The sequence below is a fragment of the Stigmatopora nigra genome, chromosome 13 (genome assembly GCF_051989575.1).
Source record: "Stigmatopora nigra isolate UIUO_SnigA chromosome 13, RoL_Snig_1.1, whole genome shotgun sequence".
Lineage (NCBI taxonomy): Eukaryota > Metazoa > Chordata > Actinopteri > Syngnathiformes > Syngnathidae > Stigmatopora > Stigmatopora nigra.
This window is the reverse complement of record NC_135520.1, coordinates 4,511,780-4,529,046: the sequence shown is the minus strand read 5'-3', so window position 1 is coordinate 4,529,046 and position 17,267 is coordinate 4,511,780. Positions and strand designations below refer to the sequence as shown.

Sequence of the window (17,267 nt, the reverse complement as noted above, 5' to 3'; positions counted from 1 at the left end):
CCCTAATGCAATGACAGTTAATACATCTAAACCAGTAGACACCTAATACATAGGACCCAAAAGGCACAATAATGTGATTCACAAAATCCACCTGTTTTCGGTCACTCTCGGATAATCAATTCAATCAACTCAACGTACAGGCTATGTTCACAGCAGTGTTATTACTTTCACTATTTCATTTACAGTTTTGTTGTTCAAAATATGGCCTCTGGCTTGTTGAGGCTTCACAAAATATGCTCTTTAATTGGAAGGCGAAAGGTACAATAGGTACAATAAATTATATCTAACAAGTTGAGTGTGACCGTCCAGCGGACAAGATGAAAGTGTAGTATAATAGTAGTAGATTTGCACAGGAGAAACAAGGGGCATTACTGTTAATGCTAAAAGCTCGAGCAACACTAAAATACTAATGGTAGTTTCTGTTATTTGATTGTCAACAGATAAATACAGAGTTAATTCATCTGCTTGAATGGGTCTTGGAAAATTCAGTACTGGGAAATTTGGGACTAAAGAATACAAAGAAACACCACTTGACACACCCTCGCTGAATTATTAAACCTATCTTGGCTTACAATACCCGTCCAAATCTCCACTGGCGCAAAAACACATTTCGGTTGTGTTACACCGGAGTGCACGAGTCCACAAAAATGTTTCACAAAAGTTGGATCAGGTGAAGATACTCTCTTATATGTATATGCATTTTTTGAAAAAAGAAAAAACATCAGGACGATCTTTCCTTTCACTACTGAACATTACTTCCCAGGCAGGAAATTGAAGGTATGTCAAAACAGGTTACCTCTGTCCATCCATTCACACTCACCCTTTACCCTTCAGCAAACCCCTTACCCACCTCAGGGCACCAGTAGATGGAGCAAATCAATCCCCAGGCGCCCCGCATGCATTGTTAAGTGTTGATTTAGGAGCGCTAATAAAAAACACACAAAGCTAAGCCCATCTGCCATTCAGTGAAGGTTTTTTTTTGGGAAGGTTAGTGAGCGGGCTTCTCCTCTTTAAATGTCTGCAAGCTTTATGCTTAGCCGATTGCACAGAGGGTCATGGCCACAATGATGTGAGAATGATAAAACTGAAGGACACACTGTCTATGTGCATAACTATTACAGTCGATGAGGTACACAGTTTTTGCACATGAGGCTATAAAAAATGTGGTGGAAGCTCCACCGCAAAGCTGTCATCTATGAGATGTGTGTGTACAGCATGTACTGTCCGGTGTAAGTGGGTATAAAACACCGTTGGAGAGGAACGACCCACAACACACCAACAATATCCAAGCGTTCACTGCATTCCTGTTGGTGAGGAGAAAGGTCTCTAGTCAGGCTCAGTAGCACGGGTGTGGATACGAGGACAGATCAAGGAAATGCAGAGGAAGTAGGTAGGCCAGGGTTGTGGCTCTTTGCCAGGAGGCTTGTGGGTGGTTCTGTCGGTTTACCGCCTGTCAGCGCTGATCTTTATTAAACTCTAGGGACAAATGTAGTCTGATGCCGTGGCCTTATTATGGAAAAGAGGTTGGTTGAGCACTATGGGCCTGAGGCAGACCTTCCTATGTGAAATAAGGCCTGCATATCCCTTGGAGACTGAAGTTTGTGACTCTATATGATGAAAACCAGGACAATGCATCTAACTGGATGTGTCAATGCAGGGTTGATGGAGTGTCATTATACACATATCATTCCCTGTGGCTGATGGGAACAAGCGTAGCCCTTTGCAAATGATTTGATAATTCGGGCATACACCTTTTTCTAAAATCATTTATGACCAGCAATGTCTACAGCTTTTATAAAAGCAGAAAAACAAAATTCCTTTAAAATGTAGTGTTAAATGTTGGACTGGTGTGGTGTCGATTTAAATCACCAAAAGGTCAAGGCGATTTTGAATGCACGAGTTCCCTCGCTCAATAAAAGGCACGCTTCATTGAGGATAAAACCACTGTGTGAGAAAATGTTACAGCCATCAGTGCCCTCAGTGGGAGGAAATGAGATGAAAACCATTGTGAATCCATAATAACAAAAAAGTAACTAAAACATCACACCCTGCGGATATTTGTGCAGCCTTGCCCTGTGGGTGATTCATTTTGTGAGTACATTAAACACTTAAGAACGAATAAGTCCCCAACTTATTTGGCTTCTTTTTAAAACTAGTCTGATTCATTAAAACTCCAGCAAAGTACATTGAAACGGAGTCTAGTTTTAGTTATTTAAAAAAAATATTTCACATTTTATTGTTTAGTCCATTACATTTGATTTAAAACAAATATATTATGACCAAGACTGTCCTCATCAAAATTGATATTCACACCACTAATATGCAATACGAAATGGCTATATTTGTACCGCCAATGCCTGAATGAACAAATGAAAAATCAAGACCACACATTGCTCCGATCTCTGTTTTGGTCTTGTATGGCTGCCTAAAAGGTCAAGACTTAACCATCTTTGTTTACACGGCCAAAGACTTTGTTGACCCTTACCACACACAGTCCATAATACTCAAAAGGAAGTGATCCCAAATAACCTTGCATGAGCTGACGAGCTCAGTCTAGCTCCTTGGTTGATGGGGATTCCCACAGGTAGCTGGGCTCCCACTGGCAGCCAAGTCCCACCTGCTGGCCTTGCCCCAGGTGGGTGCAGAGCATTAGGGCAGATTACAACCCCAGGATAAAAGAAACATATCCAGCAGTGTAATCCCTCTCTACTCCCACCCCTTTGCCCTACGTCAACTCTAACCCCCTCTTAGACCTTCTCTCTCCAAAACACATGACTCTGTTCGGATCCCCTCAAGAAAATCACTGGTCTGGAAGCCCTGCAAGCACTGACTCTGATTAGATATCAGGTAAAGCTTTTAGTGGCACAGCAATTCTGCAGGATACACACCATTAAGTTTAACCACTGCCTGCTTGGAGGCATGCAACACAATGACTCAGGATGTCACACCAGTGTGCTACTCTGCCAAATGCAGCAACGCCTTCAATGGAACACAAAGCTGGACGGCTCTGCAAATCACTTCAAACACATGTTGACGTCTAAGTTATAACTTTAGAAGATTACACAATCATGTAATTAATCCTTTCTGGGTCATTGGTCACTACAGAGGATAGCGATTCAAGTAAATGAAATTTAAATGAATGAAAACAGAAATACACATTGTTTACGGCCACAGTCTCAGATGGTATTTAACCCATTGCCTGTCACGAATAGCAATGGAAGTCCAATTCGTTTAAATCGATAAGAATAGCTGTGGAGGTATTTCTTGCTCTCCTGTCGTCAGAATATGTCCATCACATATACCGATGAGATTTCATCTTAGCAGCAACATTAATCTTATACATACGGCTGTATTCATTCTTGATGGAAATAACTGCAGAAAAATGTCTGTATAACTTTCAAAAACAACTTAAAAAGTCACTCAAACAGAATCACCTCAACATAAAACAGACAGCTTACCACTTACAGCATAAACAGAAGATTACAGCAACCAAACCTTTATGAGACATGACAGGGAATCAGGTTGTTTGAAGAAGAGCACAAGATGTCTGCGTGAGTATTCCCTTAAATGAGCAGCCGCATCTGAGCGCTTCAGGCATCTGTTGCCTGATGAGGAGCTTACGGAGACAGATGTCAGACTGTCTCCCCTGCGTGATTTAGACCTCTCCAACCTTTGACCATCAAGGAACTGCTGATTTAAAATCTAAATTGGCCATACCCTTTGTTGACATTTTCAACAAATGACACAACCACCTGTCTACAATATCACAGGGGCACAATTTTTATGGACAAAATAATGGCCTTGTTCTGAAGTATCTGGAGTAATGAGGCCTTTTAGGAGCATGCATCAAATATAAGCCTCTCACTTGTGTTGGTAAACAATGATCGAGTTAGACTGCGACTATCAAGAATAATATGTCCATGTGGCTAGCACATCCATCAGCACAGCGGTACTTGGAGCTGCCCTTACAGTAAAACTGTTGTTACATAAAAATTTGACAGGACAAAGCTTTAGTGCATGTGAGTTTGTTGTCTCCCCGTGTGACTGTCTTTCGACGCCATCCATCACTCGAGGCTTTCGCCACTTGGCCAGTTAATTACGCTTTCCTGTTCACTCACGCACATAAAGAAAACAAGCCCCTTCCACACTGTTTGGACAGACTTCCATTCTCCCTCACTCCCCCTTGTCGACCTCTCACGCTGCCCTCGGCAGGGCTAAAGCAGGATTTACTGTCTCTTTCATCGACTTTATAAAGGGTAATGGTACTGGGAGGACTCGCCACTTCAATGACATCTGCTTAAGCGTGCAACTTAGTGATAAAGAACGAAATACCCCAACAAAAACAGACGGTTTTGCAATAGTAAAAAAGAAGGAAAACATTTCAATTGACTATGTCGTTCTCACACATTTGATTGTGTTCATGTCTTTTTCGGCAAAAAAACAAGCGCCTCTAATTGGAATGACTGCTTTTTTGCCTCTGAAGCCTCTCACTCTAAGTTATTTGGAGCGGTGGAAACCAATCAAAATGTGAAAGTAATGAAAGATTCAACAGGCAAGCTGTAGAGAGACAATGGGTGCTGCTGTAAAATTCAGGTGAAAGTGGGGACAGGCGGGAAGAAAGGAGGTCTGGAGAGGTGGGGGGCAATGCTCAAAAGCCTGCATTATCTTACAACTGGGGTTAATTATCTTTCTCGCGTTAATAATCAAATACACCTCATTTTCCATGCATTTGGAAAGTCTTTTGAGGCAGCTTTGAAAGAAAACATTCTGTGTTTTAAACCAATGCCCGGAGGTTGTTGAAAGGCCTATTTGAATTCAAGAGCCCTCTTTTAAACACTTACCGCAAAGTACAGAAACCAGACTCAAGACATTATTCCAAGCCAGTGCTTGAAACAACCCTCCAGTGACGACAGCCACCTGCCTCTTCTCTATCTTAACTGTCAAACAAGAGAGCTAGAGAGGGAGAGAAAATTTGTTTTGAAGGGGGGCTGTTCTGACTCGGAGAGCGAACACTCCCACTTTTCTACATCGTATTTAGAGAGAAAACAAACTGCTACTAACGCAATGAATCCCAGGTGAAGCTTACAGAGGCCAAACAGAGGAGTGACATGCAAAGCCAACCCACACATAAAGAACGTGTGCATGTGATTAATCAGTTCAGGATGATGCAAGGAGATTGACTCATGTTCATCCATTCATTTTCAACATAGCTTATCCCTGTCAGGTTTAAGGAACTTACTTTTGCTAGAGTATTTATTCATTCATTCCTATTTTTTTTTTACACTGCTTAACCTTGACAGGGTCGCGAGGTGCTAGAGGGAATCCCAGCAGATCTCAGGCGGAAAGCAAATTACACCCTAAACTGGTTGCCAGTCAGTCATAGGGCACACACAGAGACAGACAACCATTTGCATCCACAAACACACCACCACTGAGTGAGAATCAATCCCATACTCCCTGCAGCGAAGTCAGCCAAATGAACCACTACACCATATGGTGGCTCTCAAAGATTTATTGAAGTATTTTTAGACAGCAAGAAAGTATTAACAATCTGTCTGTTTTAGATAATTTTAGATTTAAAGCTGCTCAAAAACGTATGCAAATACACAATGCAGACCAGATCTGAAGTACAGAATTCCAACAAAGTCCCTACCATTCTAGTGGAAGCGCACCATATTTAGCCATGTAGGACAGTGATCTTTTTTTTGGTGTTGTTTTCAAACATGAGTTCACATGTTTCCTCCTAAAAATGGAAGAATATTTTATTCAAGTGTATTGAGAAGGAAGATATGCAAAACAGATTGGATAGGTGCCCTCAAAAACCAGAGTTGGTGACCCGTGATTGCCAGTATTTAACACATTGGCTGACATTTTGACTTGGAGACCTTGCTTCGATTCTCACATTATGTCTTGAATTAGCACCAAGAGTGTCTATGCCAGAAAATTTAATTAAGCCAAGAAGTTAAGAATAAACACACATTTCTGAAGTCCTTTGGTTCAAATCCATGTCAGTCCACCTGTGGGGAGTTTGCATGCTCTTCCCGGCCTGTGTGGGTTTTCTCTGTGTACTCTGATTTCCTCCCACATTCCAAAAACATGCATGTTAGGCTGATTGGACATTAAATTGCCCCTTGGTATGGGTGTGAGTGTGTATGGTTGTCCGTCTCCTTGTGCCCTGCGATCGGCTGATTCACCAATTCAGTGCGTCCCCCGCCTCTGGCCCGAAATCAGCTAGTATAGGCTGCAGCACCCCCTGCGACTCTAGTTAGGATAAAGTGTTTCATATAATGAGTGAGATGAGTGAGTTTAGAATAAAAGAAAAAAGAGGCAAGCAATTTGGTAAATTGAATGACATGATTTTGCAATGCAGACACTAAATAGCTAGGATAGAACAGAAAAAAGGGAGGTGTGTAGTAGGCATCCACTGGGCGTTATCTCATAATGTAAAATGTTTTGTGTCAAAGCTTCCGCCTGTATGGACAATAGAAAAGCACAATTCCGAATGGAAAATTCAATCTGGTGCAACAGACAACTACTGGGGGTAGAGCGACTATAAATTTAAATTGAAAGATGTGTAAATCTGAGATTACTATGTCATTGATTTTTCAGTGGGTGCATTTTTTACTAATAATAGAATCTAGCCTTTTTTCCAAGACTTTCAGCCAGGAGGCTAATCGGAAACTGTTGTCCGTTTATAAAAATGACACACCGGTGAGAATAGAAAAGATAGAAAAGAACACAAAAAGATAAGCGTTAACCAGCTCTTATTTCTTGCTAATTGAGATGTCTAGACACATTCAGTTGAAACTCGGGAGATAAGAAGGTGGGCGGGCAGAACTATGATGATGGAGAATAGTGTGCACTAATCCACTTAGCAAATCTAAATTTAAATTCAGCATCTGGGAAAATGCATGGCTTATCAATCATTTTCCAGATGCACATTTTCTACTTTTGTTTAATAACCAAAACAAAATAGCATTATGCCAACACATTTCTATTATAAATGTTTCACCAACGTTTCCCAATTAGTTATGATTTTTGAAACGCAGCAGATGCTGATAAATTAATACAAATTAACTGATGGAGTTACTGCCAGATGTGTATTTCTTATTTTAATAACATGAAAGAAACAATAATAGAAATGAATGTAATGTAAAGTAAATTGCACTTGGAAAAAGAGCAAAACGCTTAAAATCAACTCATACCAGAGGGTCAACATTTCTAAAGTACAGTAATTGTGAGGTCCTGATTAAGTGACATTTTTTATGAATGAATAATGAGTAACTTATCAAAAAGGGATTACATTTTGTGTACACCTCTGTAGGGTTGTGTATTTAAGAAGTAGCATTGCCTTTAGAAGACATTTGACCTAGCTATACACTCACACTACATTTTGGGTGTGTGCAGACACAAACACATTTTTATGTAAAGCAAGTTTAGAAATGCAGAGGCATGCTTCAGTCCGTGCTTTTTGCCTTATTGTTGAACCGAGAGGTCAAAGGGTAACTAATTGTGCAACTCATGGAGGTCAGCAGCAGATTGGCCTTCTGCCAGAACACTGGAGCACCACGTGAAGGTTTGCCAGGAAATGACAAATGAACAAGCTCCTTGCTGCTGATGACAACTCTATACGGCACACAGCATATCTTAAGTGTTTGTCCTGAAGTTGACATTTACATGTTTGAGATTTTTTTGTTTCACCTTGCCCTCGTATTGCTTTTAATAGTCCTGTGCATGCAGACACTGTTGCGAAAGCACAAACAATCTGGTCAATGGAACAATAGCATTCTTGTGAGAGCATATTTTTACAGACTTCATTAAAAAAAGTATTTCTTGGAGTTCCACCGCTCTAAAATTAACAGAGTAAATCTTGGCTCAAGGCAGAATAGGGGATGGTAATCATTTTTAACCAGTCAATAATTAGCCATCTCCCTAATGAGCTATTTGTGGAGCCTGTGCTTTTTCATCTAACCACATCACAGCTGACTGACATTTGGTCTCTTACCTGCTCTGCAATCAACAGTTCCAGCCTGCATTTGCAAAAAAAATAGCAGACTTCAAGTCTAGAATGTGAAGACAATTGTATAATTATAAAAAGCACATAAAAATATAATTCTGAAAGAGGACGATACGTGTTTTTTGTGTCTAAAGATCTCATAAAGAAAAGAAGTCTCACTTTAATGAAATTCTCATTTCTAAAAGAATTTGCTATACAAAATAAATAGACACCAGGTGGAACATCTCCCTCATTGTGCTGCCAGCAGCTGCTTTAATGTTTAGTGAGATAAAAATGACCTAGACCTTTTTCAACAGTTGTGAAAAGACCATCCTTCATGGTGCTTTTAGAAAGTGCTAAAAATAACACGGTGGTTGTAGGTTACACCCTGAACCTGCTCATTTTTTCCTGACCTGGAGGGTCATTGTCAGGCAGAACCTAAAGTCAAGCCAACAACTCATCAAGAGCAGCACCTTTCTAGCCTCCATTTTCGCTCCTGACTTTTCCTGTTTTGACAGGAAACAGACAATGATAATACCAGCGTACAAACAAGCAGCAATCGCCGGCAATCTGCTGCATATGAAATGTATTTTCTTTAAAAGGCCTGACGTCCAGACACATTGAAAATGACTTAGATGACCGAACAATCTTAATTTAGATCAGGAACAACAAAATTTTAATTTTAAATAATCTAAAATAGACACGTCATTTTAGTTTTTGAAAGTATAGTTGGACTGTAATGAGAAAGAAATGTTTTATTTTATTTGTTTCAATTTTTCATTTTGTCATCAGGTTGAGAAATGGTTAAGCAAAAAAAAAAAGATCTACAATTCAAATAATCTTGTATTACTTTCCCTCATTTTTAACCCATGATGAAAACACTCTTGACACAATACCTACTTAATTCAAATTTTTTTCATTATAGCGTTAAAATAAAATTTAAAATAACAGATCAAGAGACAAACAAAATCTCCTTGGTAGACTAAATTAACTAATACGGACGCAAAGCCACTATGACACACAGGGGACCAGCAATGGACTGTCAAACGATGCCAAGCTCAATGGCTTAATCTTGTGCCAGTCACACACACAGTGACGCACAAAGAACGGCAATAAAAACAGGCCACCAAAGTAACCGACACATGAAAGCTGGTGGCGTCGCCCCAAAAAGCCAAACATGCAGTGAGCGGTGCTGACATGAGCCGAGGAGCAATATCGCTGTCCTGTAGCAAGAGGAAGGGGCCCTGCCTTTGAAGGGCCAAGGGAGGTGGGGATGTTGACAGTCTTCTGTCCGAAGCACTTTTTTTGGAATTTGGCCCTTTTATCTAGGCAGGAAGCACACTGTAGTGAGACACAACAAGGATGGAGGAACAGGGCTATTAGAGATGCTTTGTTGATGGCCAGAGCACCTCAAACGAACAAACCACTTTGATTGGCCCCTCTTGCCCTCCCCTCAATTGCCTTTGTTTATGAGCTAATTAAGCATTGTGTAGGGACTGCGGGAGACTCCAGGCCTCTATCCACTATTGTAGCACCATGACTTTCAATGGTTACGGTAGGACTTTTACAGCACCATTTAATGGTTACCAAGATCTGGCATGGAATCACTGTCCAAATTGACTGTAGCTGGTTGAATGCCTGATTGTGTACGGGGAAATACTGTGGTCCAGAAGGTCAAATCCAGTTCAAACACAGTTTGTAGTGTCCATTTCTGGGGGAGTTCAAGTGTGCCCTTCATTCACCTCACCAATGGACTCACAAAGAGACCAAGACATAAATGCCCAGCGTGGGAGCAGATGAGCTGAGGGCAGCGGATGGTCAAAAGAAGGGGGCGAGGTTTCACTAGACATATGGCAATGACCGTGTGAAAGCAGTGGACACTGTGGAATGCTCACAAAGGAAGGACAATTTCAGACAAAAATGACTCTTTGTTCAATCGTGCATTTTTTTCCTAAACTCATGAGATTCAGGCCACGGCTTGGAGGTTTGTTGTGGGACTTTCCTTGGAGACTGACCCATGGATTCAAAGTCACACTGAAGTGCAACTCGTAAAATACTGCGTGCAAATAAAACTGAACATTCAACGATGTCCACATAATATACTTTTCCACCCTCCTGCTGTCTGAACTTAGAGTGAGAATATCCTTTTGCAACATTTACCTTTTAATCTGTCTTTTAGAGAAACGAGCCAATCAAAATTTGGCAAAATTTGGGTATTTACCAAGGACACATGCACTTTCCTCTGATTCCTGGATGGTTTTCTTGAAGGGACAATTTTCCTGTTGCCAAGACAAGATCCTAGGCATGGCTAGATACTACATTGTGTGAATTGGAGCAGTAAACAACTCACTTCATTTTGATGTTTCCCACTTGAGCATCTGTAATAAACCAGTGCCAAATATCTGAGAGCAAACTTCACTAAGGTAAAGGTTTGTGTTTTCATGCGGAAAATGACTTGGAGCCTTTCCCAAACTAACAGTCTGTCTTGTGGTTCTGATTTCTTTGACTCAAATGTGGGCTACAGACGTCCAATGTGTAGTTGGCATATTCTCCTCTCGCTTGTTGGGGTTTTCTCAGCTTTCCCACATTGCAAATTCAAGCATGGTGGCTTCATGGATGTGTACATTTTCTTCATCTGTCAATGTCAATGGATCCTTGACCATATTCTGATAATTTAAATAGTTAATAAACATGCACAAATCCAGAACGTTTTGCTGGTTCTCACGCTCATTGGACATCTCTCATTTTGGGGCCGGTGCTGTAAAATACAAGTTCCCACAACAAATGCTTTTATAGGCAAGGTTGTGGTAATGGTGTGCCACAAACGCCGAGGATGCAGCAGCAGATTGAGGCTCATAAACAGAGAGGTTTAAGTTTAAGTGCCTGACACACACGAAGGAGATAAAGTGGCCCGAAGCTCTCCGGTAGCGGAGAGTGACATCATAAAATAGAGCTGCTGCAACAAGATGGGAAACATAAAGGATAGATATATAAATGGGAGTCAGTTCATGGAAGGTTTATTGTGCGAGTTTCTGCTGGGAGTGACGACCATCCTAGGGTGGTATCAATTCTAAACTATCGTCAACCGTTTAATGTAAATACAAATATCATCGGTTTATCCACATTCACTCAAACAACCAAAGTGGGTAAAGTTTGCTCTTTTAGACACTCCCACCGAATTTGTTGTATAGATTCAGAACAACCACTAAAAAAATAATAATAAAGCCATACTTAAATGGTTTCTCAAGGTACAGTGCTAAATGCCCAAAATCCAGCTATTTTTTCTAACCCTTTGGTGGAAAATGGTTATGAAAATCTATACCGATGCAGGTGACCTTTTGTCAAATGTGCGTTTGGAGGAATTCCGTTTTTTGTTTGTTTGTTTTTTTACTGTTATTGTGTAGAAAGTACAGCTATGCTATTTCCTCTCAAATGTCAGCATGCAAATTGCAAAGCAATTGAAATCAAATCGCTCAAGTGGTGAAACATGAACAGTGGAGCAAATGTTCTCTCTGCGTTCTATCGAGAAGACACACAAGCTTATGTATATTTCCTTCTCCCAAAGAGGTTCAATATTCTTTGTGTTGATATACCTCCAATTTATTGTGATTTTTAAATGAGATCCATTAAGAAGTATCAATGGTAAACAATTTTAATTACCATTTTGAAACTCTTCTCCCTATATGATTAAAAAATACCTCCCTGGAACCCGACCAGACCTAAATCTCTATAATTCATTATGCCATTTGAAACCTTGTATGAAAGCTAACTCTTCTAGAATATATCTATACAAATAAGTCACTTTAAACAGTGCACACAATTTCTAATGTCAATTTCGACTTGAAGTTCAGACCACAACGGTATCACAGCACAAATGATTCACATTCTCCATTAAGCAGACCCCCATGAGCCCTGTGTGGTGGGATGAGGATATAACATTGACTGCAATAAGCAATCATAAATTGGTAGGCAGTTAAGTTGAGAAAGATAGATGGCATTTGAACCTGAATAGAAAGGATGATGAGTGAAGGCGCTTCGTCTCTTTCTCTTTCCTCTGGTATTTACACGCACGTTCGCACGCCATCAATACATACACTCATCTTTGCTCAGGAGATGGACGCTCAAGCATGAAATGAACATGGAGCGGCATTAACTTTGACTGGCATTTTTACACAGCGGCAAGATTTACAGAGGTCTATTTAGGTAGCTAAATGAACTCCTAAATGAGGAATATACTAATTTAGGTAGAAAATACAATAAACCTACTTAAGACAAAACACCTACTGTACATCATGACTTTAACACAAAGGCGCATTAGCCTTTCCTCAATTAACAGCACATGCTGTTGGAAATAATTAAAAACTGACAGCATTAGGTTGGAGATTAAGTTGAGTTTTGGAGCTCAGTCAACTCGAAGAAGGAGGCCCTTGGAACAGATATGCCAACTCATGCACCCTTAGAATACTGACTGACCAATAAGAGTGTGTTGTTGGCCAGATACATCCTGCTGTCAATATTGGGGGAAAAGTCACTATTGAAAATGTTTTGTTAAAATATCTGTGAGTGAGAAACTGATGAATAAATATATGTTATATATTTCTACACGGAGGGAAAATGCCATTTCTGTGTCTTTCTACTGAAAAAGCTTATTTTTCATTTCAATACAGTTTTTTTTTTTGTTGGCTGGGTAATTCAAGACCAATTTCCACAAACCTTGTATGCAGTATTGTTGAAAAATAGAGAAAAGCAGAGACATGTTTCTGTATATTCATAACTTTGACTTGTGTTTTTTATCCAGCTGAATATTTCTGTCTAGAGGAGTAAAGAGGCGTGGATTCACTTTTCCCCTTGATTGCTTCAACTCAAAATAAATCCTCATTTTGAAGAAATTGATACAATTAGTATTTAGCAATTCTTCATTTTTCCCGACTCATAGGTGTCAAAGTTATTACAAAGTATGAGTAAAGTCTGCCCTATCGTTTCCGTCTAGTCTATATTTATTGATTTAAAAAAATAAACATAAACTAGCTTATTTTCTTCAACTGTCTCCATTATATCCTCTGTGAGAAAATACGAGAGGAGTCCAAACAATGCATGGCAACACTCTGGAGTGATAGACGAGTATGCCATATAAATCTGCCAAAAAACAAAATAAACAGAGCAATTTTAAGGCTACATCCAGCATCGTACCCCCCTGATGGCGTGTTTGCCTTAAGCAAGGGAGCCACACCCTGAAAGCCCAGTTTACAGACTGCATATCCATCTTGGCAGGCAAAGCGAACACTGGTGCTCTCTTTCAACGCTTCACTATAATCCAAGGATTTGTTTGCTACCACGAGGCCTTCTGTCAATGTACTGCGTTTTATGGAGCCAGGAAAAGATTACCTCCAGCACATTGTACGTGAACCTATCGCAGTCCCCAGAAAATTTATCACATCGACTATGTTTCTTCAATTCTCCGAATCAAACTCAATGACAGACTGTCCTCCCTCATTGTGCACGTCTCACTTCACCTTGACTTATGGAGCTGAGCACAAGGAGCTCAATGACGAAAAAAAAAGCAAACAAATCAGCGTTTACGCACCATTGCACTAACACACATAGGGTTCAACCCCGTATCAACAAGTCACTGTGATTAATTCACTTCTAGTTGGACTTCTTGTTGTATTTTTGTACTTTGCTCGCTGACATTTCGGCTTTTGTTATGTTCACACACCGGCACTGTAACGTATCACCTTGTCAGCCCAGTCCGCAGCACCATTGTTTGGTGGCAGTCTGGCTCTTTGTTACGCATGATCCTACACCTAATACCAGCAAACACATGCGTTAATATGCAGGGCAGGCCTTTCTCAAGCACCTTTGCAATGAAAAAGAGGAAGAAGAATACACGTGCTGCCACAGTGTCAGTGTTAGACTCTGTTTAATGTAAAAACACTGTGGTTAAACAAAATACATGCAGATCACTTTGTCTATTTATTTTCATTTCTATCCGAAAAGATATCAAACAAAGTATTATTATTGCTATACACTATGACTATTAATGAGAAAAAAAATCATCTTCTTCCAACAAGCCTTAACTTTAAGGTCATGTCATGGCCCAAATTTCAATGTTATCAGTAGAATTAAAAAAAAAAACTATTAAACGTTTCAGTATGTACAAGAAATGCCTTCATATGGATAATGTTGTGATGTTACTAAAGGAAGTAAACTAAAGTTTGGTTGCATTGAGGCAAGAGGGGGGAAAACACCTGCTCCAGCAGATGGCACCACCCAAAAAATAAATAAATAAAACATATGCACGGTACTTTGTAATGCATACTATTACTGCTGACTAAGGGACTAAAGTAGTACAAAACTGTTGCTTGAGATGTTATGATTTTTCACCACTGGTGTTGTTCTGTGCTCTTATTTATTAGACTTTTCAATTTTAAAAAGATACTTTTTGCTTTGGCAGTGATTTCAAATCTCATACTCCCATGTCACATGGCCTGATGGTTGCTTGGCGCCTTCCCATCTCATTATACAGGTAATGATACAGTTTCTTGTTCCCAAGTGACCCACGTTGATTGAATGGTTGAGTGGATAGCTGTTATTAAGGCTTGACGTGTTTGTCCCAACAAATAAAAGACAAGACATATTTCAAAATGAGATGACAGTTGCAGAGAATATTGTATAAAATAGTTCAGCTAACCTGCACTGAGGTAACATCTGGAGCTTCTGAAGATGGCATATAGCAACATCAGTTAAAAGAATGATAGTGGGAAGTGATGCATTTAAGTGAAGTGTATTTTGTGTTACATTTTGTATGTGTTAGTGAGTGGGCGTGTGCTATGAAGCCTCGTTGAAATGTTTTTTTTTCTGCAGTAGCTTGTGAGCAGTCAGAAGAGCCCTCAACACAAGAAAAAGTGACTTTCATCCAGCTTCAAGTGACTAAAAATATATATATTACCCTCAAACCCCTGAATTTGTGCACATGCTACTTATCGTGGACTCTGCAAAAATAGTTCGAAATAGAATTTTCAGGTGTCAACTTAATTTTTGCTAAGCCGCTTAGAGTGGAAAAAATAGCTGAAGTTACTATAAAACTGTGTGGGTTTCCTTGTCACTTGACACTTTACAATTATACTTTCTAGTTTCCACTTTGTTTCTGCAGTCTGTTTTCTTGCTTTCCTCAGTCTTGAATAAACAGCTACATTGCGGTATTAAGAAATAGAAGTCATTGATTCATTGTTGTTTGTGCTTTTTATTCTTTTTAAGTTTACAACACTTAATATTGAAACCGTCGTGAATGGGAGAGAGACACACAGCCAGAAAACTAAAGAAAAATGTCATTATTTGGGTTGTCACCGCCCATGATTTATACCTTTTGTCAGAAGAACAAGATTAAAAAGGTGCAAATATTTGATGGTCAATCTATTGGTCCTATAAGTAAATTAATGTAGCATTTACCTTGAGGGACATACTGTATGTACATTAACTGTACACCATACTACCATTTAAATTTCAGTTGTATTGTGCAAATCCCAAATCAATGCTGAGTAATGATTATTATTTAATATTTTTCTCTTTAGAACCACACCCAACTGCTTTTCTCATTAAAGAGTGGTCACTCCACCGAACCTTTAATTTCATGCTACTCTTACCACCGTAGTGCACAGTTAGTGAAGCCTACAATTTGACATTTTTCACGCCACATTTCCTAAAGTTTGCTTCCATTACCAGAAAAAAACCTTTAACAAAAAACGTTTATGGAACAAAAAATTAAAAAAACTTGAATAAATATGCAACATACTCAACAAAACAGTATTCAATCATCTCTGACCAATATTCCCAACACTGAATAGCCATGCAAAAGCAGAAATAATTATGATGCACTGAAGCACCACAAAAAAAAGTGGACCACATTACAATGTGTCGGGCAGCTGCACAAAGAGTAAACAAAAGAAGTTGAGTGGAGAGGTAAATTGGTGGTGAGCAGCTGCGAGAGTTCACAAATACAACACCACAGAGTAGTGGAAAGCCATGACTGATGTGTGAGGTCTGTGCACCACTTGACACCACATTATCACTCTGTGCTGCTACGTACAGGCATGCCATAAAACACAATTCTCACAGCGACCATGTATGACGCAAACGGACTCGATTCATCTCTCATCTCCTCACACATGGAGACCCACAAGGGCAGAAGTTGCTAGAGTTTAATGGGATATTGCCTTCATCATTTATTTCAACCTTGCTCAAGTTTTGCCACTAGTGGCATTTCTAGGACTTTCTTTGTCATGTTCCCTTTCTCCTTCAGGCTGCCAGTCACTTGGCCCTATTATTTGCCAAGCTGCCACCAGACCATGAAAATCTAAGACAGAAAAATATGAAACAAAATACCTGATTTTTTCAAAAAGAGACTTATTAATCCCGTACACCCACCTGAGAAGTAGTGCTTGCCTTCATCATTACTCCTTTGTGAATACTCAATACAAAACAACAATGAGATGTCCTTGCTTGATTCTCAGTCATGGGGAAAAAAAAACATAGTTGATTGACAGGTATAGAAATCTGTGTACTGGAATAGAGAGCCTTTTTAGAGGCAATTTAAACTCCTACTTTCAGGGTCAAAAGTAAGATCTCACATATTATCCTAGGTTCATTAGTAGCATTTTCAGATGGCACATGACATAAAACAAAGACAAAAACATAAAAGCTAACATATGTGATTCATTTGTGTTTGAGTAGTTCATTAATTCAACATAGAAAAAGACAAACAGTCTTGTGGTTGAATCACTCCCAATTCATACGGTCTGTCAACAATGACTTTAGGCACAGCATGCATACGTAATGCTGCCCTTTCCAATTATTAGTTGTTTTTGCTTTTCCGCAAGTCAATTTCACAGTAAATTGAGGTTTCTATGTGTCCGCTCCAAATAATTCACATCCAAGACCAATAAGAGTCTTCTAGACTGGTCTCTGTTAATGAATCTATGCTGGTGAACCTTGCAAGATTCAGCACTGCATTTATATTCATGAAGCTGAGTTTATGAGAGGGCGTTAAACTGTGCTGACTCCATCATTGACCTGCAGTGCCTGCAACCAACGTCTTCTGTAGTTAAATCCCTTACGTTGGCACATTTTTACGTGAATGAAATCCCTTGTCATTGTGGAAAATAAACACTTGCGCTGATTGAAGCAATTAAGAGTAAGCTCTTAAATTTGAGGCTATACTATTGAAGGAAATCGGACAATAAAAAGTTAGCACAAGTATCGCAGGTAATTGATA

The 17,267-nt window shown here is 39.6% G+C and overlaps 1 protein-coding gene across 4 annotated transcripts in view; it reads right to left on the bottom strand.

The window, feature by feature from the left end:
- kif26ab (kinesin family member 26Ab) overlaps positions 1–17,267 on the bottom strand; it is a 54,862-nt gene that overhangs the window by 32,573 nt on the left and 5,022 nt on the right. Inside the window, exon 1 of one of the 4 annotated variants that reach the window (XM_077731479.1) lies at positions 4,842–4,922. The exons of the other annotated variants lie outside the window; for them this stretch is intronic. The gene's annotated coding sequence lies outside the window, so the exon portion shown is untranslated. Of the gene's footprint in view, positions 1–4,841; positions 4,923–17,267 lie in introns of those variants that run through there. 4 annotated transcript variants of the gene reach the window in all.